Source organism: Macrotis lagotis, chromosome 2 (genome assembly GCF_037893015.1).
Source record: "Macrotis lagotis isolate mMagLag1 chromosome 2, bilby.v1.9.chrom.fasta, whole genome shotgun sequence".
In the NCBI taxonomy this organism is placed as follows: Eukaryota; Metazoa; Chordata; class Mammalia; order Peramelemorphia; family Peramelidae; genus Macrotis; species Macrotis lagotis.
Window position 1 is genome coordinate 62844482 of NC_133659.1, and position 8446 is coordinate 62852927.

Here is an 8446-nt window from a genome sequence, read left to right on the forward strand (position 1 = left end):
TGAACACTATGTTTACTTTTTTTAAAAAAAATCTCTTTTGTTTTTCCTTCTTATCCCATGGTTTTCTTTATTTTCCCCTTAGTCCTATTTCCTCATACAGAAAATGACTAATATGTAAACATGTTAAACACAAATATACATGTCCTATGTTCACTAGACTGCCACTGAGGGGAGAGGGTGGGAAGGGAGTGTGGAAGAAAATTATGTAACATAAATATGCATATGGATTATTTTTGAAAAACTTTCATAACATGTAATTGGAAAAATAAAATAAAACATCAATAAAAAAATTACCAGAAAGTTTTCCATGTAACTCTAATATTTATAGAGTTCTTTGAAGTTTATAAAGTGCTTTCCTAATAAAAGCCCTTAGTTCCACAGAAAACCCATTTAACTCATAAAAAAACTGATGTTCAAGGGGCAGCTAGGTGGTGGTATAAATAAAGTACCAGCCCTAGAGTCAGGAGGTCCTGAGATCAAATCCTTTTTCTTTTCCTTTCCTTTCCTTCCCTTACCTTCTCTTTTTCCCTTCTTCCCTTCCCTTCCTTTCATTTTTCCTGTCCTTTCCTCCTTTCCTTTCCTTTCCTTTCCCTTCCTTTCCCTTCCCTTTCCTTTCTTTCCCTTTTTCCTTTCCTTTCCTCTTTCCTTTCCTTTCTTTTTTATTTTCTTCCCTTCTTTTTCTTCTTTCCTTATTCCTTCTTATCAATATTCTTTGCTATGAGTAATTATGATATGGTGATGTTTAAGTTGGCAGATTTCTCCATATTACCTTCTGTTCCCCAGAAATTACAGGCAAAATGGAACTTCTGTTCCTCCGAGGATCAAACTGATATTGGGTTTTCTATTTTGTTTCAGCTCTAATGGCTCATGACATTAATTGCAAGGTCTGAGGGAGATGAATTGATTCTGGAGACTAAAAAGAATAGTGTGTAATTCACTGTTTCAAGTGGATATTTGTAGACAAAAAGCTAATGCTACAACTCACAAAACTTTGAGAACTAGTGCTCTGAAGATCCCATCCTGCCTAAGAATTTGCTGTGATAGAATCCTCAAGCCATACCAATAAATAGTAAGGGAAGTCAGAGTGATAATACAGACTCACCTACAAGTGGATAAGCAAAAAAGGAATTCTCTGAACAGTCTGGGCAATGGTCTTACTTTAATTTCATATCTTTCAGTAAATACAATGTCTTAGTAGCTGTCTTTCATGTTCAAGGAGGATCATGTCATGATATATATGATGACATGACTTGCAAATTATGTTCGTTATTTGCAGCAAGGGGAGTGTTGTGCAAAGATATCCTTCTCACTGCCTTTTCCAGAAATGTTTCATCCCTTGATCTGATTTGATATGAAACTACTAAATGCATCTCAACAATATTAAAAAGACTTGTCAGTGAACACGAGACTGAACACCTCTAGTGAGCAAATTATAGTAGTCAGTCAATAAGCATTTATTAAATAACTACTGTGTGCAACTAGTCAGATGATCCTGAGTTGAAATCCAGCCATAGACACTTCCTAGCTGTGTGACCTTGGGCAAGTCACTTAACCCTGGCTGCTTCAATCCAATATCTGATCACTCTGCCCAGATGACTTGAGACTTACTATATTTCTCCATGTATAAGACAAAGCCTTTATTGAAAAATTTGTGGTCTAAAAACTGGGAGCAATTTACATAGTGGTTGTAGATTTTTTTTTTACTTACATTTCCTGCTTTTTCATGCTTTTTGTCTTTGTGTTCATTGCTTCACATTTGTTACTGATATATTAGGTTATGTTTTGCCACGTTCTGCTCAGAAATGACTCAGAAAAGATTTTCATCCAGTACTAAATCCAAGATTAAAATGATCCAGTTTGCAAAAGTGAATGGAAATGGTGCTGCTGAACATCAGATTGGCCTTCCTCCAACTGAGAAAATAATCGGAGACTGGCCACAGGAAGAAGAAACCTACTGAAAATGCCCAGGCAGAAGAAGGGCATGAGAGGCAAGGAAGTCAAATGACCTGAGTTAGAGAGCGAATTGAGGAGATGGATTGAAGGGCAAATGGCAAGTGGAATCCCAATGTTCACAAAGATGGTTCAGCAGGAGGCCAGAAGAATTGCTGCTGAAGAAGTTACTGATTTCCAAGAAGGACACAATGCATGTTTCAGGTTCATGAAATGGAATAGACTAAGCATGCAATCACGCACCAGACTTGCCCAGGGCGTGCTTGTGGTCAATCCCAGACCAGATCACAGGCAGGAGAGTAGTCAGGGCCTCTCCTAAGACAGTGATTTGTCATCAAACACATACATTAGCTTGATTAATGGATGGGAGCTTTGACAGTGATGATGAGTTGTATGAATTTTATGATGAATAAAACTTGAGTTCAATAACTTTATGTAATGCTTTTTTTTTCAAATATCAGGCCCCCAAATTAAGGTGCATCTTATACATGGGGAAATACAGTAATGTTTTTTATCCTTCATTTTCTCAGAAGATCACAACATCAGGGAGATGATGCCATGACAAGCACATGAATTGGATTTCAGTGAGGGGAGCTGTGCTAAGTCATCAGACTCACTTTCTCCTCCAGGGTCATGCAGGGTGCAGTGATCAGATATGAATCAGAACAACTGGAGCTGGCCCTGGATGTGAGGCAATCAGGGCTAAGTGACTTGTCTAAGGTCACACAACTAGTAAGTGGCAAGTGTTTGAGCTCAGATTCCAACTCAGATCCTCCTGAATCCAAGATCAGTGCTCCATCCACTGTGCCACCTAGCTGCTATGGGAGACTTAACATAGCCGCTTATTCAAATTTGATTGTGCTTGATGTGACATCATCTCCCTGATGTTGTGGTCTTCTTCGAGAGCAAAGGACAAATATCATCACTATGGATCAAACACTGCTAAGTCCTGGGGCACAAAAAGAGACTAAATATAGTTCCTGTCCTCAAAGAGCTCACAATCTAATGAAATAATGTGTGTCCTTTCTTCTCAAAGAAATAGTAGGGAAACACTACTAGTCTGTCTGTGGTGAATGACTCTGTAGGAGTGTAAGAGGAGGGTTATAAGATTGCAAAGGAAATTAGAATCAAATTGAGGAGTTCTCTGAATAGCATTGCATGGCAAGGAGATTGGATTTTATTTTTTCAGGTAAGCTTGAAACCAATGAAGATTTTAGATCAAGTTGTATGTGATATAGATTGATGGAGGTAGAAGTTGGTTGTAAAGAGGCCACTTAGGAAGTTATTGTAATAAAACAAATCCCAGCTCTTTAGGAAATGTCTTGTGACAGCTATGGCAAAGATAGAAAGAACTCAAAGTGAGGATTTTTAGGTCCACAAAGGGTACAAAAATGGTACAATAGTACAAAAAGAGAACAACACTCAAATTAACCATAAATGACATATTAAAGAAGCTATTATCTGCATTTGGAGAAATAGATTTGCAATTTCATGTATAATCATATTTTTTCTATTCTACTATTGTGAAAATGCTTGTGCTATTTCTTAAGTTCAGAATAAAATAATTTCTTCAAAAAGTCAATTATTCTGACTACTCTTTATATGTAATAATAATAATCATAATAGCAACTAGCCTTTTGTATCATTTTAAGGTCACATAGTAAATTACATATTATTATATTAGGTAATAAGCAGAGGTGAAAGTTTGTATCTACTCCAAATAGTTGAGAGATAATTAATAAAAAAAAAAGTCAGATTCTTGTGGAATAGCCAGAGAGCAAATGGCCAGAAGAAAAAAAATATTTGGATCCAATATAATAGTAACTCATACTTCTATGGTAATTTGAGGTTTACAAAGTATCTTTCTGACAATAACTCTGTAAAGTAAATAGTGCAACTATTATTTTCTGTAATGTAGAAATAGGCAAACTGAGGTTTAGAAAGGTTAAATTACCTGACCATAGTCACAATTGAATACTAAATGTCAGGGCTAGGCTATGAACCCAGGTGTTCTGATTTTGAGTCCAATGTACTTCTCATGGTTCCCCAAATGTCTGTTCTGTATTCCTGTAAATTCTCAATTCTCTCCTTTTTCAACAGAATCAAATGGGAACGCTGAACCCCCAAATTCACCAGATAGTAATCAGTCTCCTTTCTTAGAATAGTCAAATTCTTGGGGCAGCTAAGTGGTTCAGTGGATAGAGTGCCAGCCCTGGAGTTAGGAGGACCTAAGTACAAATCCAGCCTAAGACAATTGATACTTAGCTGTGCAACCTTGGGAAAGTCACGTAACCTCATTGCCTTGTAAAAATTTTTAAAAAGTCAAATTCTAATTCAAGCACAATGTATTAAATGGTCAATGTATTAAAATTAGACACTAGAATCAGTGGTCGGGGCAGCTAGGTGGTGCAGTGGATAGAGTACTGACCCTGGAGTCAGGAGGACCTGAATTCAAATCTGGACTCAAACATTTAATAATTACTTAGCTGTGTGGCCTTGGTCAAGTCACTAAAAACTAAAAAAAAAAAAAACCCAAAATGTAGAATCAATGGTCAAGGATCTTTCTCTTTGGGAAGGGCAAGCAAACTTTTAAATATACTTATATTTATATATATAAAATATATTTATATTTACTTAAGTATACTTATAAATTCATTTTATTAACATTAAAGACTATATTATATCTATATATGGCCCTTTACATAGTAGATATGTATGTTATGTTAAATCTAAATAAATATTATGAATATTTAAGTACATTTGTTTAATTCCAGTAGCAAAAATAATCAAATGAAACTCTTTTAAACATTGAGACCAAATTCTCTTTCCATATAATCTTCCCTGACAGAATTATTTTAATCAGAAACATTTCCCAGATACACTCAAAACAATCACCTTAGCATTTATTTTCTTTTTATAACAAGGGATTTGAATAAGAAAAAAATGTATTTAATATAAAAGTTCTCACAAGAGAAAGGCCCCTTCTAAGCACAGAATTAAAAGCTTCCTAGAATTATGAAACTTCAGATTCTTAGATAGAAATCAGCTCTTTGGTCTCTATTTTTTTTTAAAGTCTCAGTTCTGGGAAGGACAGGATGGGGGAATTGAAGGAATTTTTCTCAAATGTGTGTGTGTGTGTGTGTGTGTTTTGAAAAGCTGCATATTGAAAAGATTCAATCTTGGTTTAAGTCTCGAGTATATAATCAGATATTCAGAATTAATAGTCACTTATTCAAGAATATCTATTTTGTTTTACATCTTTAAAATAATGTTTTCTGCAATGTCTTCCTATTTATTGGCTCCTTTATTATTTCCTACGATCTCCCCTGTCCTTTAAAACCGCTCACTTGAGTTTGCTATTGTCATTAAGTTATCATCCTATATCTCTTCTCCCTTCTTTGACAAAGTTTCTTGGGAAAATCACCTTCACTAAGTGCTTCTGTTTCCTCTGATTCTCTTCTAAATCCTCTGCAATTTGACTTTCAGCCTCCTTATTTAACTAAAACTTTCTTTTGCAAAGTTACTAATTATTTCTTAAAGATCTTTTCCTAGTCCTTAAACTTCTTGACTTCTCTCTTATTTGACATTGATCACTTTTTCCTCCTGGGTACTATGTTCTCTAGGTTTCTGTGATAGCTCTCTCTCTCTCCTGATTCTTCTTCCTTTCTGACCTCTCCTCAGACTTCTTTTCTGGATGTCCCTCTAGGTTCTGCATACTGACTGTGGATGGACCCCAAAGCCCTCATCTCTTTTCATTCTACATTAACTTACCGAGTGATTACATCAGCTCTCATGGATTTAATTATCATCTCTATGGAGATGATAATCAGATTTATTTATACAGCAGTGGTCTTTCTCCTGAGCTCCATTTCAATGCCACCAGCTACCTCTTGAATAACTCAAACTGGACCTTTCTCTAGACATCTCAAACTAAGCATAATACATTCTCTCCTCCAAAACCTTCATTCTTCCTAACTTTTCTACCAGTGTCAAAGGTACCATCATCCTTTCAATCAATCACCTTGGTGTTATCCTCAACTCCTATTCTCTCTCACTCCATATGTCCATCCCATTGCTAAATATCGCCATGTCTGCCTTCACAATTTCTCTCACATATATCTCCCTCTCTATATCCAGAGTAACTACAGTTCAGGCATTTGTCAACTTCCACTTGAAAAACTGCAATATCTTTCTAATCACTCTCATTCACAACTCATTCCTCTCCACTTCAGGTCATTTTCTGCTCATTTGCAACAGTGATTTGCTTAAAGAGTATTCTTGCCTATGTCATCCCCCTACTCCATAAACTCTGGTTGCTTTCTATGAACTCCAGGATCAAATAGAAAGTCTTCTCTGTTTGGCATTTGAAACTTCACAACCCTGGTTTTCCTCCTTACATTTTCTGATCCAGATACATTGGCCCACTTCTATTGCTCATACATAGCACTTCCTCTTCTGGCTGTTATTTCTCACTTTCCTCTTAGTTTTCCTGGCATATTTTCTATGCTTCCTTTAAGCCTAAACTCAAATCCAACCTTCTGCAAAGGACCTGTCCTAGTCACCCAATGCTGGTTTCTTCCTTCTGAAATTACCTTCCATGTACTCTGTATATGTCCCAAGTATCTGATATAGATGATTGATAAATGTTTATTGATTGTATGTTCCTAGTTATCCCCCCCAAAAATTATCGAGATTCATTTTTGTCCATCAATCTTAGATATCTTCTAGAAATAGGTATTTTAAAAAGTGATTAGGTAAGAGCAATTGTTTCAAATTGCCCCCTAAAGTCTGACACACTCTCCCATAAGTACATATAGAGTCCAAGGGATGGTAGAGCCTAAGATACAAGTCTTTATGTTCTTTCTAGATTCTCTCCAAATTTGTGCATTTCACTTTCTGTGATCTTCACTCTCTCTTGTTTTATTATGAACTCTTCCTCTATCCAAAGATCTGACTAGAAATTTCTTCCTTGTTCCTCTAATTAATTTATGATGGCACCCTTTGTATCTAAGATGTATTCTCATTTGGTTCTAATCTTAGTATATATACAGTGTGAAATGTTGGCATATACCTACTTTCTACCAGACTTCTTTCTAGTTTTCCCAATAGTTTTGGTCAAATAGTGAGTTCTAATACCAATGTCTGGATTTACTAAACATTATACTCCAGTATTCATTTTTTATATTTTATACGAAATCTGATTGACTAGCCATTTTTGTATATTATAAAATCATTTTGATGGTTACTACTATGTAGTATAATTTGAAATTTGGTCCTAATAGGCTCCCTTTCTTTCCATTTTATTTTTACTATTTCTTGAGATTTTCATCCTCTTATTCCTTCAAATCAATTTGGTTATTTTTCTGGTTCAAAAAAGTAAATTTGAGAGTTGGGTTGGTATAGCACTAAATAAGTAAATTAATTTAGGGAGTACTGTAAATTTTATTATATTAGCTTTGCCTACTTCAAGCAATTTATATTTTTCCAATGATTTTATCTATCTTTTTTTGTATAAAGAGTGTTTTATAGTTATATTTATTTTTTTCAAAAGGAATCATTCTTGGGGGGTGGAGCCAAGATGACAGAGTAAAGGCAGGGAATCCCTTGAGCCCTCCCCTAAACCACTCCAAATACCTTTAAATAATCAAATTCTAGGGAGACAGAACCCACAGAAAGACTGAGCAAAAGTTTTCCAGTCCAAGACAACCTGGAAGATCCTTGGGAAGGGTCTATTACACTGGGCCCTTAGAAAGGGAGTGCAGTGCAGCCTAAGCTGCACCAGAGCAAACTGGTGCCCATAGGGTGATTGGGCCCCTGGGAGCGACTGGGTCCATGGAAGTGGTAGTAGTTTTCAGACCTCTCAGGAATAGCCAAGGAAAATCAGGAAGCTTGGCAGGAAAACTCTTCCACCAGAAAGAGAGAGAGAGAGAGAGAGAGAGAGAGAGAGAGAGCAGAGCCCAGTCCAGCACAGACCTCAGTGCAGACCCGCCCCTGAGGAGCAGGTCTGGGAAACCACCTGGCAGGAAACCACCTGGCAGCTGCTTTCAGATGGTCATGACTTTCAGGGAGTCCAATAATTTTTAAATTATTCCTCCTGGATTTGTTTTCCAGTCAGTTATTTTTCCAATGAAATATTTCACATTGTCTTCTAGTTTTTCTTTTGGTTTTTATTCTATTTTTTTTTTTTGATTTCTCACAAAGTCATCAGCTTCCCTTAGCTCACAGATGGTAGGAGGGTTGAGGAGATTACAGAGGTCTCTTTGCTTTCCCTGAGATGGGATTCTTGTTGCTTTGCCTATATTAACATCTGGGTCTCAGTCTGGGGTCCTAGTCTCAGGAAAAGGAGCAGAAGGACAACAAAGCTCACTTCCTGCAACAGAACTGGAACCCTCCTCACAGTTCCAGGGCAGAGGGGAGTGCTTATGTCATCCACAGATCAGAGCAAAGGCCAAGAGAGCAGTAAGACTTTCATAAGACCTTGGGGGAATTCAGAACT